At 40.0% G+C, this 26,297-nt stretch overlaps 1 protein-coding gene across 10 annotated transcripts in view; it reads left to right on the top strand.

The window, feature by feature from the left end:
- Window positions 1-26,297, top strand: part of AFF1 (AF4/FMR2 family member 1) — a 195,769-nt gene that overhangs the window by 111,329 nt on the left and 58,143 nt on the right. The window contains exon 1 of one of the 10 annotated variants that reach the window (XM_023750411.1): window positions 25,916-25,965. The exons of 8 other annotated variants lie outside the window; for them this stretch is intronic. The gene's annotated coding sequence lies outside the window, so the exon portion shown is untranslated. Of the gene's footprint in view, window positions 1-25,915; window positions 25,966-26,297 lie in introns of those variants that run through there. One more of the 10 variants, XM_014452058.2, reaches the window with a different exon arrangement.

The following is a 26,297-nucleotide window of genomic DNA, read 5'->3' on the forward strand; positions in this document are numbered from 1 at the left end:
TTGAGTAATAGAAACTTTTCATCTTTGGCCCGTGTTTGCAGTCAGCATTCATTTTAATCCCACGGCTCTCTCTGGTTTCTGCTCAGGGTTCTCCTGTCAGTGGCAGCTACAGTGCCAGCACCCTGGGAGGCCTTAGGCAGTGCTGATTTGGGGGTGGTGGGGTGGTGGTGAAACTGAGGGCTCAGGCAGATGGAGGACTCAGGATGTCCTTTGTGAGGAGAATTAGGAGCCAAGAGCTTGAATGAAAGGGAATTAAATCTGTGATACAGGGATATTCGTACTTTTCTGGCTAGGTTTTGGATTTGATTTAGCTTTTTAAACTGAGGTCTCACATTTCACATACTTCGCATTAATTTTTTGTTCACACACCCAGTTAAAGATATATTTTTATATTTTTAAGAAAATGTAGGTTGAATTTAAAATCTCAAATGTACTATTCTGGTGACTCCAAGGAAAGCATAAAGATGGGGGACAAAAAGCAGGGAGTTAAACACAAAGCCAGTGAACTCTGAATATAGAACCAGAATATTAGCAATCTCCTGGACTATTTGTGATATTGGGACCCAAGGACAGAGAATGAGAGGCAGAAGAGGAAGCTGACTGTTGGTAGAGCTGTGAAGAGGGGCTGGGTAACTAAGTGGTTTTTCTTTATTTGCTCAGTTTGTCCCAAGGCAAGTCAGAGGTTTTCTTTCTCCGTTTTCTGAATGGGAGGGTTTTGTGGTTTGCTTCACTGCTCTCCCTTCCCCACTGCTTTCTTGAAACAGTATTTTAAAAAGTGAACCAAAATGGAAAAGTCAGCTGGTCTCTTTGGTGTGCCTTCAGACGCAAGCCACATGAGTGCGGTTCTCTCCACTGCTTTACACTACTTTCTGTCCTTTCACTTCTTAGGGAATACTTGGTTTGTATATTTTAGCTGGTTTTCCTAAAAAATGGTTCTTTTCTGGGATAAGTCATTCTTACATTTAAAACTTAATCTTTCCTAAAATCCTAGAGGAAAAAAATTATCGTAAGGTCAGTATTCTGACTACATAGAGGCCTGGCCTGCAGGAGTCTGCACTCGGTTTTCTCTGGGTGTGTCAGTTTTAGTTTTGTGTCAACTGGAAGATGTAGAGCAGCTTAACATGACCCATCTGAGGGCAAAGCCAAGTCCTGGCTGATCTCATGTGGGTAACTCCCAGCCGGAGAGTTGCACTTCAGACATGGCCCTGCCCGTGTGGAAGGTTGAGATCCCTTTGTATTTTCCTTTTCTGCCTAAAGGTAACAAAGGAAAGTCAGAGAAAACCACGGCATTCCTGTGTGAGTGTTCGTGAGCCTGGACCCTGGAAGGGAGGGAGTGCTGAGAGATATGGGACTTATGAAATAAGCATTTTATTGAAAGGGAGAAATGGAATAAGCTGAGGTACGTATATTAAGTTGTATACTGGACTTAGACTATTAGAATTGTAAAGATAAAACTACAGCCCTTTCATTTTGCAAATAAGGCCCAGGAGGGTGAGGCCACTTCATTTTGCTAAATTTTATAGTTAGTAGCAGAGCCAGAGCTAGAACTCCCAGTTCTGTGATCTTTGTACTTTTACTTGTTGTTAACTATGACTGGAAACGACTGGAGGATTTTGAGCAGGGGAGTGATGTTTTTTAAAAAGATCATTCTGGTTCCTTGGTGGAGAATGACTTGGACGGGTAAGGGTGGGCAGAAAACAGGGAGAACAGTTAGCGGGTGAGCAGTGATGATGATGGCTTGGAGTTAGGATGGTAGTAGTGGACATAGTGAGAAGTGGACAAGTTCCAGATGTATTTGGCAGGGAACTGATAGGGCTTTGTGATTGATTGGAGATGGGGGAGGGCCTGAGGTCTGAAGGACAGTAGGCATCAAGTGAGGCTCGTAGATTTATTTTTTTTTTGAAAGGTACGGATGGTGGGATGATACTAGCTACTTGGGATGGAGTTGACTTGGATGGAACAGGTTTGGAATAGACTATGTATTAAGTTTTTGAGATGCTGTTATATATATATATATATTCACGTCAGACTTGACAGTTAGCAATCATAAGTAGTAGACCAGCTCAGAGAAAATGTTAAGACCGGAAATAATAAATTCGGGATGGCCCTGACTGCTTTGGCTTAGTGGATAGAGCGTCGGCCTGCGGACTGAGGGGTCCCAGGTTCGATTCCAGTCAAGGGCATGTACCTTGGTTGTGGGCACATCCTCAGTAGGGGATGTGCGGGAGGCAGCTGATCGATGTTTCTAACTCTCTATCCCTCTCCCTTCCTCTCTGTAAAAATCAATAAAATATATTTTTAAAAGATAAACATAAATTCGGGATGTGTTTGCATGTATGTAGTTAAGGCTTGGGGTGGAAAGAAGTGACCTGCTAAGTCTTCAGAAGCAAAAACTGGAGATCATCTAGGAAGCTTGAAAATCTGTCCATTAGTGGAAATTACAGGCTTCTGTGTGTTGTTTTTTTGTGTTTTTGTGGGGGTTTTTTAAACTTAGGGTTTGAAGTGTACATGGAAGTGGTACAATTAGTCTTAATTTATGTCCCAAATAACTCACTGGAACCTAGTAGAATTTACTATCAGTTTGCCATTGCTTCTATCTCCTTATATGGTCTACTGTTTTCTGATCCAGATGAATCTGACTGAGTTCTAGTGGTCTCTGATTTCCACAAGTATTGCTCTTTTCCTTGTGACCTTTCAGGACATCATTTAGGAATGTTTTCACTTACCAAATGCTTCCACCTGAATGCCAAGACTGAAGTGTCATCTGCAGCCGGGAATTCCTTGTTGGACCACTTTGACTCATGGCAGCTCTTAAATGAAGCCGTCCGTTTTCAGCCCAGCAGTGTGAAATAATCCATAGTGGGAAACTGCGATAGTGATTCACTTTGCATTTGGGCCGCACACAATCTTCCCTGCTCCCATATTTAATTCTCTTATTATCCTAAACCTTGTAAGAGGAACTGTCCTATTATGAAATGATCTAACCCTGCAGGCAGCTAACTTTTGGTCTGTCAGTGGTGTGTATCCTGCTGGTGAAACACTCAAAATACAGTTTGAAGCCCACTGTCTTCCATATACATCGTCAATTCAGCAACTTTTAACTCAAATATCTTGAGTACCTACTGTTGGCCAGGCCTAGTGCTGGGGACTGGGGTATAGTGGTGAGCAAACCAGGTGGTTCTGGTCCTGTTGGACCTTAACTATCTAGTTAGAAACTGACATTATTCAAATAACCGCTCTGATCAATGTGTGAGCACTTGGACAAGTACTATAAAGGAATTTACATAGACATAAGATAAAGGGTACTGTGACTTAAATGAAGGAGCTCAGAGAATTCTCTGAGGAAGTTCTGTTTGAGTGAGACCTGAACATTGAGTAGAAGTAATGAAAGTGAGGGATTGTAATAGCCTGCAGTGCTATGACAAAATACCATGTACTAGGTGGCTATGAACAATGGAAATTTACTTCTCACAGTTCTGGAGGCTGGAAGTCCAAGATCAAGGCACCAGAATGGCCATGTTCTCTTGAGGGATCCTCTTTCTGGTTTTCAGCTGGTGCCTTCTCATTGTGTCTTCAGATGGGAGAAGGGGTAGGGATCTCTCTGGAACTTCTTTTACACAGCACTAAACCCAATCAAGATGACTCTACCCCAGCCGTGGGCAAACTACGGCCCGCGGGCCGGATCCAGCCCGTTTGAAATGAATAAAACTAAAAAAAAAAAAAAGACCGTACCCTTTTATGTAATGATGTTTACTTTGAATTTATATTAGTTCACACAAACACTCCATCCATGCTTTTGTTCCGGCCCTCCGGTCCAGTTTAAGAACCCATTGTGGCCCTCGAGTCAAAAAGTTTGCCCATCCCTGCTCTACCCCCATGACTTTAAGCATTTCTCCAAAGCCCCACCTCTGACTATTATTACCTTTGCAATTTAGGATTTCAAGATGAACATAAACATTCATACCATAGCATGCATAGCAGGGGTTAAGCAACATCAGTGTTGCAAACAGGTAACAGTACGTGCCAGTGGCTTACTCCACGTGATGTACAGATACCTTTACAACAAGTCCTCTTGGGTTATAAGCCCAGTACTGTAGATCAAAGGGAAGTTTTGCATTCATTCTGGAACTTGGCAGCACATCATAATCACCTGGGGAAGCCTGTTAAAAATACAAACTGGTAAAAAATAAAAATTCCCTAGGAGACTGACTTGGCAGGTATACAGGTAGGCTCAGGGTTCTGTATCTGATTCTCCTGAGATTTGTTCTAGAGCCTAGAAATAAAACTGTTCCAGAAGAGCTGATAACAGGCTACAAGGAATGAGATAAGGGCCCCTTTCCCAGTGGTTCCAGTCTTCCGAGTGGGCCTCGGGCCATGGGATTGCACGAAATTGATGGGGCTTTTGTCCTAAGTAGGACATGAGAGTAGCTTTTGGGAAAAAATCAAGGAAGTAGGACCCCAAACAACACTCTTCTCTTTCTCCACAGTTCATGGTTTCCTTTCTTGTGCCCCCAATATTTCCATGTTCATGGGAAAGTAAGATTCTGATACAACCTTATCTAGCTTTTCTCCATTTTCTAAAAATGTTTTTAGTATATTAATTATAATAGCAAATTTAAATTAGATTCCATGAGCTAGCTCTTAATTTGGCCAGACCTACATGACTTAAATGTTTTGTTAGGAAAATTATAGCAAGGTTATTTGTGTACACAATTAGCTGAAGCTGAGTGACTAGAGCAGAATACTTCGAATCTATGAGAAATATTGAATAGTAAGTAGCTTGTGTTTGCTTAGAGGTTGGCTAAATTTTTGACCCTAAATATGTAAATATAGAGGTTAAAAAGTAGTAGTAGCAAGTGAGAATTTATTGCAGAAGCTGCAAACAGCCAGAAGGCTAGATTGGGCTTGTAGACACCTTTGTTTTGCCTATATAGTATGCCCTGCTCCCCATTCCCTTGAGCCAATATTTACAAACTGGAGAATTTTGCTGAAAAATCAAATTTTCAGTTTCACCAGCTGGAGCTGAGTAGAAACTGCCACCTTTTATTTCCTAATCCTGGCAAACTTTTTTTTTTTAATTCCTCATTGGAGGTTATGTTTTCATTGATTTTTTTAGAGAGAGAGAGGAAGGGGGAAAAGAGAGAAACATGGATATGAGAGTTGCCTCCAGTACATACCCCGATGGCTGGGATCAAACCCACAACCTTTTGGGGTACTGGACAACACTCCAACCAGCTGAGCCAACTGGCCAAGTCAAATCCTGGCAGTTTTTTGAGTTTGCAGAAATACTTTAAACTCTGAAGGAAACATATTAAATATCATAGGCAAAATATATGTATATATTTTTAAAAGCTCTAAAACTGCTAGAAATTAGTTAGTGCAAAGAATAAAATTGCTTATAGTAGCCCAAGAAGAAATCCCACAATTGAACCTTGAAAATCTTTTTTGAGTGGTATTACTTAGAGCTGTTTTCTTTGTATATTTTACTTTCTATTCCTTCTCAAAATGCCAGAAGTACATTTGGTACCAGGATAAGAAATTCCTGTTCCGCCTTGTTGTTTTCACACTTGAGATGTTTGTGGAGGGTTATTGGATCCCCCCTGGGTCTCTCACGTTGTGCCTTTGCCAAGATGTAGACATTCAACTCTTCAGAATCTTTCCAGGCTGTGCACTCTCCCAGGCTCTCACGTAGCCACCCCAGTCATTTTAGCTCTTCTCTGGATTAATTGTTTTTTATTTTGAGCCGACTGATAATCTTCAGGGACAGAAAACCAGATATTCCACCAGGAGTTCTGTGGATGACTTGAGTTTGGTTTTTTGCTGTTTTGGTAGGGGGTGACCAATACTCATGAGATATTGAAGCAGAATTCTTTTTAAGAGAGGATTCTGGTTGATGTTATCATAACAAGTTTATTTTTGACCTTGTATCCTCTCCACTTGCCAAGGTCTATTTGAAAATCATTATTTTCCAAGGTTAACTTTGCTGCACGTTCACATTTTCCAAAAACTTTATAAGCAGCTATTTTTATATTGATGCTTTTTCTTTCTTTAATTGCTGAAATCACCAGGTTGGCAATTCCCCTCCTTCTTCACCCCCCAGAGATTCAGCATCCACACACACCATTAGTTTTCTCTTGAACTTTAATTCCCTGTTTAAGCTTGGCCTACTTTCCATGTTTTTTTCCCCTGACCTTGTGGTAATTTGTCAAGCCCATTCTAATCTCCTTCATCTCTTTGGCTGAAGGGTTTTGAGGTTTAATGTTTTAATCTAGGGGCCTCAGTATTTAAGTAATTAGAGGTCCTATTTCTAGCTGTGTCCCTTAGATAAATCACCTTAGGGGTTTTCGGTTGTGTTGTTTACATTGCAAATAATAGAACTCTGAAAATTCTTACTGGCAAGAATTTGAAGCTTTGAATTGAACTGTGATTTAAGAAAGGAAAGCATTCTATGATTTTCAGCTTTCTTGCAGTCATTATTAAAAACTCAAGCTTTATGGATTCTCCTTTTCCTTACAGCTTAATTTTTAAAATATTCTTCCCTAAAGCAAATATTTGCTATAGCATTTTAGAAAAAAAATATTTTAATAGAATTTAATGCTGTAATTAGAATTTCTTCCAACATTTTTCATGCTTGAGAACATATTAACTGGTGAAAAAAATTCTTTTGCCAATTAATCTGGAACAGTTCGGTCGTAGAAAAATTCACATTTTTTACATTCTGGGTTTCTGCCTTTTCAGTCAATAAATATTTGAATATACACTAGTCATAAAGTGTGCGAATGAGAGAGAAAGATACTTGCAAAATGAATTTATTACATAATGTAAAAAATAAAGTATAATCAGTCTGGAACTATTAAGCATAGAAAGCTCACACTGTTCTCTTGTTCATTTTCTGGTGGGAACTGTTCCACATGCTTCATGTGTATTACCTCATTGACCTCACAACCCTCCCACGTGATATGCACTATGATTATCCCTTAGTCTTACAGAGCTACAGCTTTTGTCCGAGCTTACCGAGGCTGCAAGTGCTGGATGCATCCAGATCCAAGTATTCTGGCTCTAGTCCACACCCTTAACTGTGACACCTGCATTATGTTGCCTTTCAAAAGAGGACACTGTACATTTTTTTTAGAGTTTTCTTTTGAAGTGTCTGGATATTGGCTAGAGGATTAGGGAAAGAAGAGGCATGGAGGCAAGACATGGTGAGAAGTCTAGTAGGAGTTCAGGGAGATGGGTAGAGGCAGAGCAGAGCAATGGGAAGGTGAGTCACATGGTGAAATGGAGCCAGTTTCTGAAGTTCTTTAATTGTTTACTGGGTAATTTATCCAATAACTAGAGTCATTAATAAAAAGGAGAAATTGCGTTAGCTTCATGGCAGACAGTACATTGTGGTGTTACAACTCTGAGATCCTGGGCAAGGAAATAACCTTGCTGTGCTGTCAGTTTATTCATATGGTCTGTGAGGCTACTGGACTGAGGCATTCTATATAAAGTGCCTAGAACAGTGCTTTGTACATAAGAGCTCAGTAGGTGGTGGTAGGAGTGGTTAGAGTTAAAATTTGAACTGGGCTTTAAGGAAAAGAGTAGGATTTTGACAGAGGATTATCATAATGAGGAATTAGTGATGTTGAGGGTGTAGGGAGATTCTGAATATATTAACTTGTTCATTGGAATATCCTTTAGAAGTGCAGGTGGGATTAGATATAAGGGACCAGGAATTCCCACTTAAGATGTTCTAGGTGAATAAAGCCCTAAAAATTTGATTTTTATGTGTTAAAAATAAGTAAATGAAAAGCCCAGGGAAAGAAAACATTTGCTTAGTGGTTATCGAGCTTTTAAAAACTGGTTTACCAGGATGAGGGCACCACTCCCCACAGTGGTTTCCCCTTCCCACCCCTGCCTGATGGCACGGGGGCTGCAAGCTCACTCCCGAAGAGCCGCATTCTCATCGTTTGGCAATCCCTGGTGGAAATGTTTCACTTTATAAAGACGTGTGCACTGGGAAATATTTTACTGCCTCCCCCACCCCTGTTTAATTTCCAAAGCACTTGCTTATTTGTTTCTCTCTCGATTGTCACAGCAACCTTGAGCATTAGGCAGGGCAATTGGCACAAATCACCATTTTATGTGCCATGGAACTGAGTCTTTAAGAAGTTTAATGATTTAAGCTTGTTAATGGCAGAGATGGGACACAAAACCAGGACCCTTGGCTGCTAGTTCTCATACCATTTTCTACTACAAAAAATGGTTTCTGTGGAGTAATGATCATTTGTGTAATACTTTTATTTATTTATTTATTTATTTAATTGGGGTGACATTGATTAATAAAATTATATAACTTTGCCCTGGCTGGTGGCTCAGTTGGTTAGAGCATTATTCCGTATACCAAAAGGTTGCAGGTTCCATTCCCGGTCGGGGCACATATGGAAGGCAATTGCTGTTTCTCTCTCACATAGATGTTTGTCTCTTTCCCCTTTCTCTCTGAAAATCAAACATATCCTCAAGTGCGTATTACAACAAAATTATATAGGTTCCAGGTGTACAATTCTATAACACGTCATCTGTATGTTGTATTGTGTGTTCAACACCCGTGTAACACTTTTATGTAAAGTGTCAGGAGCTCTCTGTTTTTCTACATGGCCTTGCCTTCATGTCAGCACCTGATAAATCATGCAGCTGTTAGGTGTACAAATGACTCAAATGAGAGGACGGTTAAAACTCAGTTTTGGTCATGGTGGTCATGGGCCTGCTCTGAGGACTTTAACTTTGCTCTATCCTTTAGAGAATGAGGCCACCAGGTACATAACTTTCCAGCTCTCTCCAGGTATGATGACACAAAAATAATTTCTAGTCTACACCCACCACTTACCTTTTCTCTTTGGTCTGAAAAAAGGCGCTGCCCTTCCACTGGCACACCATTTTTGGTTACCTTAAACCTTTCTCCCATCACTTGGCTTTTTTCTAACAATGCATGCATAGAGTCAGCCTTTCCTAGCTGAATAAGCTCTCGCTCCTTTGTCTTTCTCTGATCACATCTTTCTTGCTCCCTTCACAGCCAGCGTTCTGGAGACAGGAGGTAAACATTCTGTGCCTGCTCCCTCTCCATGTACTTGCTGAACCCATGCTGGCTGGCTGGCGCCTCCACCACTCCACCCCACTGCGCTGCCCCAGAGCCCCCAGGGCCCCCAGTGGACTAAGTCAGGAAATGCTCTTGAGAGTAACCTGTTGGACCCCTCTGTGGCATTTGACACTTTTGCCCACCATCCCCTAAACACTGCCCTCCTTTGTTGTCTGGGTTTCTCCTACCACTTGGAACATGCCTTAATCTCCTTTGGAGGCTGCCTTCCCCTCTTTCCTCAGGGCTCTGCTTTCAACCTTCTTTTCTCTTTCTGTAGCTTTACCTGGTGATTTCATGTGCTCTTGGGCTTCAACTGATGACCACCAAATTGATTTTTCCAGCTTAAAACTCCCAAGTTTTCTGAGCTCTAGATCCTTTTATCCAACTGCCTACTGGACTTTGCTTGTAGATGTTGCACAGGAACTCAAATTCAACCTGCCTACAGTAAATTTAATTATGTTTGCCTTCTCCTGTACCTCTTCACACACAGACTATTCTTCTTCCTGATCATCGGCATCAATTCCTTTCTGTCTTCCACTCTATCCATTTGGTAACCCTATCCTGTGGAGATTACTTGGTAAGCATCTATTGAAAGCTTCTCCTTTCTCTTTCTTACTGCCCCTTCTTTAGTTCAGATTTTTATCACTTTCTTAAATAATTACAACTTCTTTCTAACCTGTCTTCCTCCCTTTTGTGGAACAGATCTACCACTCTGTTTCACAAAGGAGTGATTTTTATTGTGTGAAAACCTGATCAAGTTATCCTGTTTTAAGATCCTTGAGCACCTTTTAATTACCTTCAGGATAAAACTCCAGATTAGCTCCAGTTGCCTTTTTTTATTTTTTTGAGAGGGAGAGAGAAACATCATTCTGTTGCCTCCTGCATGCGTCCCAACTGGGGATCAATATCTAACCCGACACCTTTTGGTTTGGTGTACGGATGACGCTCCAACCTGTTGAACCACACCGGCCAGGGCCAGTGCCTTCTTGATGAGATTCTTGCCTGTCTCCAGGCTTGGGTGTGGCCCTCCTGCTGAAGTTTCCCAGCCCCAGCTGTAGCCTGGGCTTTTAGAGCTGACTTACTCAGGGTGTCCAGACCTCTAGTCTCAGCACTCCCCCTTGGTATCAGCCTCTGTGTCTTTCTCCAGGTGGTAACATTTTGAGGGCAGGATCCTTTGTCTCATATGCTTGTTTCCTGTAGCAAAGTGAGGACTGGGGCAGAACAGGGCTTTCCTGCTCAGTTCAGCTCCAGGAGTTCTTTCACAATTCACTTTGATCTGGAGTCTGAAAGATAGCCTCTTATCAATGTTTGTCAGAGCAGAGGGGGAAATCATTTTGATACAGGACTGAATTTCCTACTTAGGACACTTGGATGGGAAGCAGGCCTTAAGTTCAATAGTTTTTTCGAAGGAATTGTTTGGCTTACCATTTCCAGTCTAAGTGTTTCCCAGGTCATTTTAGGCATTGTTGCTTGTGGATTTTAAAATAAGCAGCCTAATCCGATCAGTAGACATTCTTAGTGGAGTTCCAGCCTCATAATTGCTGTGATTTTCAGTATTGAGTTTGGAGATTAATCAGATAGTTTTATGACTAAGAAATAAGATGCTTTCCTCTGTATTAAATAAGATACCAGATTTCCTGTAGTAAATTTTGGGGCTTATTAATATTAAGTGATACATATAATAAAATTAATGTTAATCTCAAAGGATTCTCAATTTTAAACATTTTGCCATTGAATGAATCATGTTGGGAGAATGAGCCAGTCATTTGGCATAGGGGCATTAACTCTTCTAGACCACTTGAGTATCATTAATTGGTATCCTAGTAGCTTAAGAATTATTGACCCTGAAAAATGCCCGTCTGGCAGCCTGGGTTTAATTTTTAGTGAGATTAATTGTCTTCCAGTAAAGGGTAAAACAGAGACACCAGAGTTCTTTATGTGCCTTATATTCTCTCAAGATTCCATTGAACTAGTTGCTAAGCGGAGGGAAAACACTGGTGTGTTGTTCTGAATCTAATTGGGCCCTTTATTATGTTATGACTCACCTACAGTTCACAGATTTATTCCATGCAAGTCATGTAAAATAACTACACTGTGGTTTGTTTTGCTTACTTGGTTCATGTTTTTAGTGATCTGTCAGGCTGTGTTTGCCAATCGCTGAAGTAGGCTTTGGCAGGAGCTGGTGCAGTAAAGAGGAGACATCACAGTGCAGCAGAGGCTGCCTCCTACTTTACACCCCCCCCCCACCCCCCCAAGGCCAAAGGCCTTTTTAGAATCTCTTTGAGGCAACAGAAGATATACATATGTACATGGGGCCATGTTTAGCTTTGAAAAGAGACTTTTCTCTCCAAAATGAGCATGCTTCCCAGTCTCTCATTTCCCCGTTCCTCCATTTGGGAGAGAAGAAAGCATGAAGGCCAGCATTGGAGAGTGCTCACCCACAGAGGGGCTGTGGCATGTACAGTGTGTTGATTTAGTTGCCAGCATCTAAAAGTACTAGATTTCACATTGAAATCTGGATTTTTATTTGTTTTTCTTTCTTAAAAACCTGGAAGCTATTGTCTGACCTCTTAGGGCACACACTCTGGCTTTCCCCGGTCCTTACTGGGCCTTTCATATTCCCTGCTTGAGTCCTGTAGGTGTTGGTGTTCTCGTCCTATGAATAATCTGTGAGTTTTTACAACCTTGTGATTATTCCTTCCTTTGGGCAAGTCCAAGGGATGAGAACCAAACATACCCAAGATATTTCTTTTCAGAAGGATTTATAACCAAGGGTGCTTAATGGTATCTAGTTAGAGTAAAAAGTGATTAATTTTTAAAGAAATTATGTAAAGTAGGTCCTACTTGGCTTTTTTATCTTTTGCCCTTATTTCCAAATATGATGTTGTCCTATAAGCCTTTATATGTATGTGATTCAGGCACTTGTTCATATTTTAGTTAAAGAACAACCCCACAACAACTTTTTGGTTTTCAGGTTTTGCCACTACCTAAAACCATGGAACATGCATTTTTACCTCTTGTCACCAAGTGGAAATGTGCTCGGTTAGTTTTCTTATATGTGTGAGAAGGAGGTGGATAGTCAGTCCTGCTCTCTTCAGCTCTAAAATACGGTTCTTTTCTAAAAAGGAGTTCGAATTCTGGTAACTGGACTTTGATATTGTTTCCTGTACCCAAGTCCAGTAGCATATCTTTTAATACCTTTTGTTCTAAACCACTTTTCTTGTTTTTATAGCGAATAATAGGAAGTTGGTTTTCAGTGCCCATTCAGCAAACAAGAGCTGCTTTCCTTCCTTTGATCTTAGCAACATAAAGGCCCTCAACTACAGCAGGCCTCGAATAATGTCATTTTGTTCAATGTCGTTTTGTCATAACTTAGTAGGGTATGAGTATGACTGTTTTGGAGAATTTCCAAACTATTTTTCTTGTTGGATGTAATTTTTTCCCCTCTAGTACTGTCATTGCTGAGAATTTTAATGTGCTAATACTTATTTACAACTAGGGATGAATAATAAGTATGTAATAGAGTGTATGGATCGCTGAAAACTGTTTGGATGTTGTTGGAGGGAAGGAATCTCGTCCCATGCACCAAAAGGTTGCTGGTTTGGACACATACCTAGGTTGCATATTCTATCCCTAGTCAGGGTTGTCTACAGGAGGCAACTGATCGATGTTTTCCTCTCACATAGATGTTTCCCTCCCTTTTCCCCTCTCCCTTCATCTCTCTTAAAAAAATCAATTTAAAAAACATAAATGTATGAGTAAATGTCATAGATTCACCTTTTTCCCTTGGCTCAGAACATAAAATTTAGGTAGTTTTACTAGATTTGAATGTTAAGGCTTTAAAGAAATGTAAGTGGGAGGTAATGTTCTTAATGGATAATACTGTGGAGTCAGAATATGTGGGTTCATTTTTCTCCACCTTTAACCCTTTGCACTCCGAACCATTCTGGACATTGGCTACCAGCTACTCGACGCTACTTTGCGGCGGAAACGTGCATTTACAGACCCTCGTATTATTTAGTATAATTTTGGAACCAAGTAACGTATTATAATGATATTGGACTTATATGAATTGGGTGACATCGAGGAATGTATATTTGCAAAAAAAACAATATTTTATTGTTTATAATTTTGTACAGTATGATAAGTTTTGTTTCTCAGTTGTTTTGGTGAAGTCATGAATTTCTGTGTCGTGGGTTTAATTTCACTCAAATTTTAAAACATGATGGGTTTTAAAACAAGAGACTTGAGTAAATATTCTGTACCACTAATAAAGTATTGAGTACCTACTATATTTTCAGGGTTCTAGAATTATATTAATTGGTCTGAGGACTACATGGGGCTAGTTCCAGCTTTCAGTTGTATTTGGGCATCATGACACAAAATGGGGAAGGGAAAAAAAAGATGGTTCTCAACCGCAGATCATATAGCATTAATTTTGTGGTCTGGTTACAAATCCACTAAAGATAGGCATGAGTAGACATATTTGCATGTAATTTGTGAAGGTTTCCTGAACCTGATAGGGGGGAAGGATGGTGACACTTGTATAAACTAATAAAGCAGGATGATTTTTGAGGTAGGAGACTCAGCTATCCTATTTAGGTTTGGGTTCAAAGAGTATTGATTAGTATGTGAACTTTCAAGAGTATAGGGGCATTAGTTTTTATGTAACTTAATGTGATTTAGGAAAAATACATAAATTTAAAGTTTATTTGGAGATGGAGCAGTGTCACAGAAGAAAGAAAAGCTTGAAGCATAGAGGTGATTTAAAACTTTTCCTTGCCTTCACTAATGAAGGACTTCATGTTTGAAGAACTTTCCTCAGTTCAGAACTAAATTCATCCATTATTTTCTTTCCCTTACCTCTACCCCCTCCAGCCAACTGTTCTTAATATACGTTTTTGCTACTGACAGCTTCTACTGCTACTAGTACTGCAAATACCATACTGTAGAAAGTTCTCTGAAGTGAGGAATATCTTTTAGAAGGCTTTTACAGTAATACCACTTTTGAAATTTATTTCTGACTGTGCCAGCAGGTTGTTCTGCAAGTTATGTGGTGTGCAGGATTTGAAGGAGACTTGGGTTGGACTCTTTGAACATTTTCAGAAATGAAAACAGTGCAGGGGTTATAGATTTCCCCCCCAGAATATCAGAATAGGGTAGAGTATTACTATATGGTAATGTTAAGATGTAGCTGATTTAGATAAGAGTTTACAGCCTGTGTTTTATTTTCTGTGCTTGTAGACCTAATGACTGTTTATTGGCACCGTGGGATAGCTCATGACATTCATCCTTAAGAGCAGGTTTTATACCAGAAGCCTCAGAATGGAGAAATTCTCAATATTGCTCTAGTAGTTGATTAACTAAACCCACTGGGGTTTGGCTATCTAGTGGACCATCATTGCCCTGTAGACCAGTGATTTTTAAACTTTTTCAACTCATGACATACATAAACTAAGTAAAATTCTGTGGAACACCAAAAAGTAAATTTTTTGCTGATCTGACCAAAAAATAGGTATGATTTTGATCCGTTCACACTGGACAGCTATTGTATTAGTTGTCATTTTTTAATATGACAATCTAAGGGGAAAGAGGTCAGTGCTCCTGACTAGTCAGGTATTGCATTTTTTAAACTTCTTGTGGCCCACAGGTTGAAAATCACTGCTGTAGACTCTACAGGAATACTTATGGAGAAGGGCAGTGTTGAGATGACAGGTTTTGCTTTCCCCTCTTAGCTATGTGACTCTTCTCAAGGGAAGCTTTTGCTCTTCTTTTTGTCATATGGCTTAGCATGGGGGGTTCCTGTAGGATAGAATCCTCCAGGCTTATCAGCACTGGCCTGGTGGACAGCACCATAGCCCCTGTCCGGCTCCTTCCATCCTCCTAGTCCCCAGGGGCCAGGATTCCAGCCTCTACAATTCCCTGCATTAATTAGTTCAGAATTCAATGGAAACATATTTCAGCCACCAGTGTTCAGTAAGGTGATGGCTTCTTCAGTGCTGGAGAGACATTAGCTGTTTCAGGGTAAATCAAAGGGAAGTGCAAACAAGGATGCACTACAGTTATTAAAAGATAAGAAATTTGTTGTCCTTCATTCCTTCAGCATTCCCTTCCCCATCCAGAGGAAATTTTCATAGACAGTCGTTAAGTAAAAGTTGTATTTGAGTGATGATGTGGAGAAGTGGGACAATTGAGAATGGAAGAAAGGCGGGGGGCGGGGGGGGATGGAGACTTTGTGTGTCATGGTAGGATAGTATAATAATAAAAGTGATGTCTATATTTCATTGAGGATGTACTGTGTACCTGTTGCTTTCACCAGGTCTGGCACTGGGCTTAAGCCTTTTCCATGCAGTGAGCTTAATAGTTGGTGCCTGGCAGAGCCAAGTCTTGAAGCTCATGTGTCTGACTCAGAACCTAGCTAGCTCATAAGTACCCTGTAAGGCCAGAACCACTGGGGATGACTTGGAGGAACATCTGAGATTTTTGAGAATCCCCCAATTTGCAAAATATGCTCAAGTTTCTTCCATAAACTCCAATGGAGCTTATACTTCACAAGCACTACTGTGTGCTTCTGGGCAAGTAGCGAGTGCTGAACGACAGTGAGAAGCGGGTCCTAGGGTATTGAATTCACATTTGTGGCTAAGCAGGATTCCAAATCCATGCATGCTGTGGACTTCGAGGGCTGTTAATAAACCCTCAGAGTCAAGGACCTTTTTGGGTGTATTTTTAGTGGTCATAAGTATCACCCAGTCTTTTATGCTTCTCTAAGCTCTAGGTAGAGACTTGATGAAAGCAATAGGTCAGCCTTGCCTTTGGAGCTGGAACTCACTTCCTATAGAATGTCTTTGAAAACATGTGTTTCTAATATGTCAAAATTGGTTTGGTCCAAAAGAACAAAAATATCTGCATAAAGTTTGAATGCATTGAGTGTTGTTCAGTACTTAGTTGACTATTATGCTTTTTATGACTCTGATGTTTATTTCCCGTTGATGTGCTAGATAAAAAGTAATTACATGGAGAACATAACTACCCATAAAACATTTTTATTTTAGGTTTTTTTCTTACGCATAAAATTACAGTATTAGGAACTGCTTTAGTGTTAATGAGTAACCTCAGGAAAATACCAAGATGACTATATTGAGGGATAATTTAAAAACGTAGAAAACTTAAGATCATTTGTTTTAAAATTCATAATGTTGCAATTTCTTTAAGAAACAATTTTTAAATTGATTTTGTGTGTGTGTGTGTGTGTGTGTGTGTGTGTGTGTTTAGAGCAAGAGAGAAAGGTAGAGGGAGAGAAACATCAGTGCAAGAGCAAAAATCATTGATATGAGAGTGAAATATCTATGGGCTGCCTCCTACATGCCCCCTACTGGAGATCAAGCCTGCAACCCGGGCATGTGCCCTGACGGAATCAAACTGGCAAACTTTTGAGCCACACTGGCCAGGGGTGCAATTACCTAAATGAACTTTTTTCCCTTCTAGATTTTTTTAGGTTCCTTTGCCATTGATCAGTGTGTGCGTGCACGGTTATGAGGTTGGGCTATAATGTGAGCATGAAAATTCCTTTACCTATCCAGTGAATAAGTTGCCTTTATATTTTGTCTTGCTTATATGTATTCACACATAATACCTAGTGATATAACTAATTATGTAGAAAATTGTAAACTAAATGGGGTTTTTAGTTCAGGTATAATTGTGCAGACACACTACTTATTAGGTGAGGTTTAATAGGAACTCCCACTGGTGGCTGCAATATTTTGCTTATGTACTATCAGCTGCCTTAAATCCTGTAGATTTTTATATCAACCTGTATAAGCAAAGATTAAACCATTTTGGAGTTCTGCAGGGAGAAGGAAGAGTGAAGGATTGCCCATTTCTTAAAGCTGTATGTTTTTAAACTACGAGCATGGTCTTTGCACAAGTCAAAACTGCCAAAGGGACAGATGTTGCCAATTTCAAATGTACAGGGGGAAGGCAAATATTGCTAAGCAACGGTGTACTTGCGAGAGCATTTTGAGGAGCAGAGCCTGGGGAGTTGTGCCTAGGAGCACTCGTTGTTTCTTGTGGCTCAGTACTGGGGAAGACATTAAAAGTTCTTTCCTGTCAGGGCCGCCATTGCAGCCGCCAGCACAAAAGACTGACCTAGTAGCACCGATGAGGGCTGCCAAAGGGATGTATGAATACAGGAAAGCTTGTTTGCCATGTAGGAAGGCAGTAAGACATGCCCACAAAGGTAAGTGCCCCACAGTGTACAGCTGCCCTACAGGAAGTGCCAGGAAGGGCAAGCCTGAGTTCAGGTGGGGACGAAGGAGGCAGGAGAGAGGCCTCAAAAGAAAACCTCTCTCCCTCTTTTCCCACTTCTTTTCCTCTCTCCCCTCCCTTTCCTGTATTTCTCCCCCTCCCCTCCTTTTTTTGGTCTTTTGCCTCTAGTTAGGGGCTAACATCAAAGAAGGATCAAAACAACCTCTAGTTCTGTGCTGCTTGCTGCTGTGTGGGTGACTTTATAAACAAGATAAATAAGCTTTCCAGCCACAGGTATTCGGCCCCTCCCATGACCCCTCCCTTGGTATACACTTGATAGGGAGCAGACAGGTGGTGTGGTGTGGCTTTTTTTTCTCTCTTTCAGCTGCCACTAGAGACTTGGAATACCTCTTGAGGTTTCCATGGTTGTTGGTTTGGATTATGGATTTTTCTTTCTCGCCTCCCTGTTTCTCTACCTCTCTAATGAAATAATGGAGTAAGAGAAAATATAATGCTATCATTTTGTATCTACAAAATCACAGCATAGTTTTTGGAAAATGTGTTTTGAGGAAATTAAGAACATTTTAAAATGAGCAATTCCTCACCATTCAGGTTTTTTTTGGTCAATCTTTCAAGCTCTGGTCTTGAACTTACGGATAAGTTGGCAAACGTTGATAGTTTCTTTTGTCTTCCTAAAGTAAAGATGTATGCCGAAGATATTGGCAGTTTAAAAGCTTAAATATGTGTGTGCATACATGTGTGCACTCACTTCCACCCCTCTCTGCTCCATCCTCCCCACTCTTCCCTCCTCTCCAACCCCCTCAACTTTTATTGCTTTGTGTGTGTTTTTCAGCAGACAAATAGAATTTAAGTCAAATTTAAAAGATTGCACAGCTCCTACCCAAATATGAGTGGTATTGATTTCTACTAGTCTAGGAATATTCTAAAGTAATCATATTTCATTCAGTACAGGCAGGTGTAGTAGATAATTTTTAATGTTCTTGTAGCTTTATGGTTCTCAATTATTTATTCAGCATAGTTTGTATTTACATAGTCTGTATCTATGTAGGGTATAAATTTATTTGATGAAAGTCTAATTGGAGAAGATGACAGTGTTTCCATTTTCCTCTCAGAAGATAAAATGTGCTTATTTACTTTAAGGTTAAGCAGTCGTGAATCTTCTGTTAGCCATGTGAGAGCTGAAATTGGGCAGAAATAATGAGAAAAGGGAGAACTCTCCTGTTATTATTTTGCAAACTCTTCTTCGATTGATTGAATTCAGGTTATAACTTTTGACCTTTTATTTTTTTAAATTTAATTAAAAAATTTTTTTTAGTAGGAAGTATGTCAAAAATGCCTTGAAGAAACTGTTACTCCCAGGCTTAGGAAGCAGTAGAGTTTTCTAGTGGCTTAAATCCCTCACAAGTAGTCTATATATATAAAAGCGTAATATGCAAATCGACCAGACAACAAAACAACCGGTTGCTGTGACCATTAGGAGGCAGACGCTGGCGGCAGATGCGGGCAGTGCCAGGCCAAGGCCCCTGCCCCTCCCGTTGCCTCACACACAGAGGGCGATGGGGTGCGGGGCAGCGAGTGGGCAGGATGGCCAATCTCTTGGTCCCTCCCTCCAGCTGGCAGACTCTCATCCCCCAATGGGGAACCAGGAACTGGGGGTGGGTGGCGGCAGCCAGGGAGAATGGCCCTGATCGCAGGCCAGGCCTAGGGACCTTACCCGTACACGAATTTCGTGGGCCGGGCCTCCCTCTAGTTTATTTTAAAAGACAGTGGTCTAGTTAACTCCAGAAGAAACTGGTTTATTTTGTTCTACAAAAACCTTTTGAGGGAATTTTATTAAGGAAACAACTTTTTGACATTGAGATTACTCTTAAAAGTTTTACCAAAAAGACACAGTAAAATAGATTAGACTTACCTGCTCAGGAGCCAGCCTAAAACTTTTCAGGTAGACAGGATTACTGTGGCGATGTATATAATACTGCGTATTTACAGAGGATTTGGCTGTCTGCCAACTAAAGAACTTCTGGTTGAAAGAAGGATCTCTCTTTTTTTAAATGGCACATGCCCCTCCCCCTCAGCCTTCCCTTCCCTCAAACTGGCAATGTGATTATGATGATGTCAGGAAAGTGAAGTAGGCTCCATGAGCATTTTCCCAGCGGGAATGTCCCAGGTGTGTGGAAGTGAGGAGGCCACAGCTGGATATATGTACAGCTGAGATATAATTTACTTCTGCTAGTTTGACCCTTCTATCTTTTAAAGGCAGTTTTCAAGGGAAGTTGCTTTTGTTGCTATTAGAATGATTGCTTCTTTTTCATGTCTTTTCTCGGGCACCTAGATTCTGTTTTTAGAAGAGTTTAGACGGAAAGGGAGAACACAGGAACTACAGTCAAAGGGAGAACATTTGGAAGTTATGACAAATGTGATTATCTATTCCTTAAAACTCTCAAAAAGTTGGAGTCTTGGGCCAGGGCTCTGAATTAAAGTCAGAGTATTTTAAAACTTCTTCATCGCAAGTGTGTGTCAGTGTGAGGGGAGAAGGGTCAGAGAGAAGTGTATTGAGATGGAGAAAGATGTGAGAAGAGCCACTGGCTGCTTCAACTCTTCAAAATGGGCATAAACTCCCTATTCTCTACCGTAACTTCTAGAATTTGGGTCATATAATCTATGAATGCTCACAGCTTTATGTTCAGCCCGTACTAGAGTACATTTATTTTACAAGCAAAGAAAATTTTCTCCTTGGACCATTTTAATACCTATTTAAAATAAATTTAAGAATAATTTCTTAAATATATATTCACCTACCCTGCTCCTTATTTAAAAAAAATACTGGCGTTTATTGAGTGACTAAATATTTGTTCAAACCTTTGTTATTAATCATATTTTCACTTTTCTTCAGTTCAGTGAATCAGTTTATCAGATGAGTCTTGCTGGAAATCTAATGTAATTTGTCTATACTTTCAGACCAAACTTAAATACAAAGACAATGCAGGAAAATAAAAAGATTATTAAGTTTACTACTGAATCTGATTTTCCATAGATTATAGAAAAGAAAAAAAATCTTCTCAAATATAGGTGCTCTTTGATGATAGGATTAAATAAATGACTTACAACCATTCATAACATTATAATACTAAATGAGTTGCATTTTCCCAGAATGCCCTTTGGCCCTTTCATAGACCCTGGCAAGTAACCTGGTTCTTTGTTATCCAACATTAAAGCCAAAAAAAGGGAAATTTACTTGTTCAGAATGAAGACAGAAAGGGCAAGACCATCTTTATTTGCCTTCTCTCTTCTGTGTTTATTATAGTATCAGCAATCCCCAGGTCTGACGCTCAGATGTTTCCTCGGAGTATAGATCCCTCTAGCCTACTGCTTCAGTCATTTTCTTTTCTTTCCTACCACCCCCCCCCCCCCCCATTCTGTTTTTTGTTTTTTAAAATCATGGATACCAGGAGACAGACAACCAACACCTAACCCAGAGGGGACTGTTGAGATGACTGCTGGAATAAGCTCAGGATAAAATCTTTATGTCTTTTCAGACAAAGTGTGGATTAAATGGCTGATCTTTTCATATGACTTCACTTTCTTTCAACCTCATCCAGAAACTGATGGGAAGTTTTTCTAGTGATGCTGTAGTCTTTAGCTTATGCCCAGCTCTGGAAAAAAAAAATCCAGGCACCCTATGAAATATAGAATTAAACATGGTTCCTGAACATTGTCCTCAAATTTGATTGACACATGCACTCAAAGAAGGAGCAGCAGTACAGGTTTATATATCTATAAGTCTGGCATGGTTTGCAAAGTAATGTAATAGTGTTGATTTAGACTAAGAACCATCGGTTAATACGATTTTCAAGAAAACACTTATGTGCCTGGCTGTGTCTATATCAGCCGTGGGCAAACTACGGCCCTCGGGCCGGATCCGGCCCGTTTGAAGTGAATAAAAATAAAAAAAAAAAAACAAAAACGACCGTACCCTTTTATGTAATGATGTTTCCTTTGAATTTATATTAGTTCACACAAACACTCCATCCATGCTTTTGTTCCGGCCCTCCGGTCCAGTTTAAGAACCCATTGTGGCCCTCGAGTCAAAAAGTTTGCCCACCCCTGGTATATGTATGTGTGTGTTGACGGGGGCGGGGGGGGGGGGGGAGGCGGGGAGAGCGGGCAGAGCAAGAGGGAGTGGGATTCAGAGAGAGAGGAGCAGGTAGGCAAAGGCTGGATGGGGATGGAGTAAGCATGGTAGCAAACACCATCAAACTGCAGTTTAACACCTTCTTTGTAGTGATATTTTTTAATTTAAAGGGCACTCATGCTTTGCAAATTAATGTACCCACTCAAAAATAAAAATTAAATCCCTTCTAAAAAGGAAGTTGTTCCAGTAAGAATTGGTTGTGGAAGGGGCGATAGATCGTATATATAGTTGGGCCATTTGAAAGAACTTGTCAGTTTATCATCGCTGGAATGGTACCAATGTCTAGACTTGTTTTTTGTTTTTTAATATATTTTTATTGATTTCAGAGAGGAAGGGAGAGGGAGAGAGAGATAGAAACATCAATGGGAGAAATCATTGATGGGCTGCCTCCTTCCTGCACGCCACTACCTAGGGATCGAGCCCACAACCCTGGCATGTGTCCTTGACCTGAATTGAACCTGGACCCTTCAGTCCACAGGCTGACGCTCTATTCACTGAGCTAAATGGGCTAAGGTTAGACTTGTTTTTTTATGGTGCCTTTAAAGCAGTGCTTTTTAGCCAGTCTTACTTAATCATTCATAGTTGTTATGCCCACAGTGGGCTTCATGGGGTCTCATGTGATCTTTCATCACTGCACAATATTTTAGAGCCTTAAACCAGCAATTTTCAACCTTTGCCATCTCACGGTTTGACACATGCACTCAAAGAAGGAGCAGCAGTACAGGTTTATATATCAAACTAATTACTAAGTATAATACAAACTAATTACTAAAATCCTGCAGTACACCAAACAATATATTTTTGTCAATCTGACAAAAAAAAAGTAGGTATAATTGTGATTCCTTTACATTGAATGGCTATTGTGTTGGCTGTTATCAGTTTTTAATTTGACAATCCAAGGGAAAAGAAGTCTGGTATTGGGAAATAGTCAGGTATTGCATGTTTTAAAAGTTCTTGTGCACACTGGTTGAAAATCGCTGCCTTAGATCACTGAGGATTTCTGAGATCTTACTACGTGGTGAGTGGTAATGGTTCACAGCCAAAAGTTAGAAAGTTGATGAATAACTGAGATGAGACATATTTAGTGTCTAACAATGGAAATTTTTTTACATTTGTTTTTCATCCAGATACTTTGTTTTTAAGTCAGTTTATACCTATCTCAGGTATTCCCTTCACCCCCACCCCTAACTTTTACACCAAGAAGCTAATTGCATATTATCATAAATAATACCTAGTGAAAATTTTTCTGTATATATACATCAGCTTTAAATAGTATTTTTTTTAAATAGCTGTTTCATGTGGCTCTCAGAATCATTGCAAATATATTAAAGTTTACACACTCATGTGATCTCAGGAAATACAGTAGTAATAAACCAATCCTTTGATTACTCTCCTTGTATTTGTTTTTAGGTTTATATCAAGTAAGTGTTTGCAATGATATGTGAACAGCTACTCATTGTTCTTATTTTTATTTATTTAAACCAGATCTTAAGAACGAGATCCTAGGTTTCATAATTAAAACATACCATCTTTTACTAGACATCAAAACAGAATTAGCAGAATAATTTAAGCTGTTCAGTTAATACAAATTTGAGCTATTATAAGTATTTATGTAATTTAGAAAAAAAATCTGACACTAATTAAAGCAAATCACTTTGCTGATATAATGAAAACAACTAGAAAGGAACAAACTAATTATTCATATTGATCTTTAAAGTACTGATAGTTCCAAACACTTCCTCCTGTATGATAAGATTATGCAATGATATTCAGGGTGGTTTTTTTCTTTTAATTTTTAGATTGTTTTTGCTTTTGTTGGTGAAAACCAAACAAGGAGGTGATATAGTTTGTCTATAAAAGTACAGTTTACATAAAGGTAAAGTTTTAAAATATTAGGGATATTAGTTCTCATTCAAAAAATTTTTATTCAATTTATTGGGGTGAAATTGGTTAATAAAATTATATAGGTTTCAGGTGTACAATTATATAATACATCCTCTATATATTGTATTGTGTGTTTACCATCCCAAGTCAAGTCTCCTTCCATCACCATTTTATCTCCCCCATATCCTTTTCTACCTCTCCCCACCTCCTTTCTCTTTTTATTTTTGTTTGTTTTTTCTTTTTTTGTGATGGTTAATCCTCACCCCAGGACATTTTTCCATTGATTTTTTTTTTTTTTTTTTTTTTTTTTTTGGTTTGGGGGAGAGTGGAAAAGACAGAAACATTGATGTGTGAGAAACATGTCAATTGGTTGCCTTCTGCAGGAGCCCTCACCAGGGCCTTGGCTGGGGAGGAGCCTGCAACCAAGGCATGTGCCCTTGATCGGAATTGAGCCCGGGACCCTTTGGTCTGCAGGCTGACACTCTATCCACTGAGCCAAACCGGCTAAGGCTCTTTTCTCATTTTAAATAAGTGAATTGGAGTGCCTGCACATCTTTCAAGCTTCCAGTATTTTCTTTCAGTGTTTATCCTAGAGCACTGCTGGATTGCTTGTCTCAAGGAGACATACACCTTTCCTTCACCCAACCTAACCAAGCATGCCTGAGGTACCCCTCTCCCACCAGTCATGATCTCATGTAATGTCACATCTAAAACTTCGCTCTCTGAGAAATTCATGTCCCTAAACTGCACTTGGGCAACTTTCTTTCTTTTTTTTTTTCCTCCAAATTGAGGATTTTTGTGTCCTTAAACATATTCTGTTGAAGGTGTCTGGGGTTTTACAAATGGGAGCAAACATACTGCTTCCAAAACAAGAAAAATTTCAGAATTCACTGACTCCATAATTATTTTCTGACGAGCTCATGCTTCTGGATTTTGTTGGAAATGCCATGAGATGACAAAATCAAATTCGTTTATTTCACAAATATTACTTGCATATCTGTATTAATCCAGAATTACCTCCAAGAGCCTTAGCAATGCCTGGGTGGGTGTTTAATTTTTTGAAGGGATAGTTTAACAAAGTTGGTTTGCAATTTATATAATAATACTACTTATTACTTATTATTTAAGAAAACTGTTACAAATATCTTATTTTTTTGTTTTCAAACTTATCCCACCTTTCTTTCTTCTTTTTTTAAAAATGTGTACCATGAGTGTGTCCATAAATCTGTCCAGGGATTTTTAAACTTCTTATCCTAAAATTCTGGGTGTGGATACATAGGTAGTTGCCCCAAGGGCATGATACTTCTGAAGTAATACTGCTAGCACCTTTATACCTTTTCCAGCCTGGGTAGGCACACCCAGGCGGTATGAGTGTATTCTTGGAACAGGCCTAGCTATCTAGGTAATTTACTGTGTGTTCACAGAATAAAGTTAATTTTATGTCAAAACCTTGTTGAGGCAGGCCTGGTTTCCTCCTTTAATCCAGCATTCGCCAACTGGTGGCCCATGGGGTCTAAAAGGTTGGCGACTGCTGGTTTAAGGAAACCTTTGGAGCAGTGGTTGCCAACCGGTGGTCTGCAGACCACTGGTAGTCCATGAGGTCTGAAAGGTTGGCAACTGTTGCTCTAATCTGTCTCTTGGAAATACTGATTATGGCATCTTAATGATAAATGCTTGAATTTATTTGTATGGCATTAGCTTTAAAGTGTATTATCTTTTTCCTCAGAACAGTCCTATGAGGCTTTGTGTGTTTCAGATGTGTCTGTTCAGTATTTAAGAGTGACTGATCAAAAGAATCCCCACCCCCCAAAAAGAAAACACCACACCCCTCTTTCAAGAACTATGAAATATAATCCCTATGTAATCCAGGTTGGGAAACAGTGAACTGGCCAGCAAACACTGGGCCAGTCTCGATAGCAGGGCTTCCCAGGAGCACCTTACGGCCCACCAGGGCAGGCTATATCCATGCAAGTACAGTCTGCTGAATGTTAGAGGGGCAACAGAGTGCTGAGGAGGAGGCTGGGTCAGAGGGTGTGTCCCAGGGAGGAGAAAGTTACATAGAGGAAGGCTAATAGAAAATAAAGCAAACAGGCAGAAGGCATTTAGGTGTATTTTAAGAAAATTTTTATTCCTGTTTTTTTTTTATCTCAGTTTAATTTTTGTTTTTATTTATGAATCAATAATGTATTTTGTTATTCCGAATTTAAAAGGTAAAAAGATATACAGTGAAAATCTGCCCTCTCTTCTATCCCCAGCCCCCTAGTTCTACTTCCTAGAAATGATTGATGGTGTGGGTTTCTAGTTTGTTATTCCCAGTGGTATCGTGTGCATAATAAGTAGCTCCACAGACATGTTCTTTTCTCCATTACCTTTTTATTTATAGAAATACTGGTCATACTGCATCTTGGGTTTTTTTCTCTCCTCCTTAACAATGTCTTAGAGATGATCCCAAATCAACGCATGAAGAACTTCCTTATGCTTTGTCATAGCTGCTCAATATTTCTGTGTAAGCGACTTGTGCCATAGTTCTCTTAGCCAGTTTCCTATAGATGGGCATTTATTTATTTACTAGAGGCCTGGTGCACAAAATTCGTGCGGGGGTGGGGGGTGGCTGTCCCTCAGCCCAGCCTGCACCCTCTCCAATCTGAAACCCCTTGAGGGATGGCCGACTGCCCGTTTAGGCGTGATCCTGGGATTGGGCCTAAATGGGCAGTCGGCCATCCCTTTCACAATCCAGGACTGCTGGCTCCCAACCACTCGCCTGCCTGCCTGCCTGATTGCCCCTAACCGCTTCTGCCTGCCTGCCTGATGAGCAACACTCCCATGCGCGCCGATGGA

The sequence above is a fragment of the Myotis lucifugus genome, unplaced genomic scaffold (assembly GCF_000147115.1).
Source record: "Myotis lucifugus unplaced genomic scaffold, Myoluc2.0 scaffold_12, whole genome shotgun sequence".
Lineage (NCBI taxonomy): Eukaryota > Metazoa > Chordata > Mammalia > Chiroptera > Vespertilionidae > Myotis > Myotis lucifugus.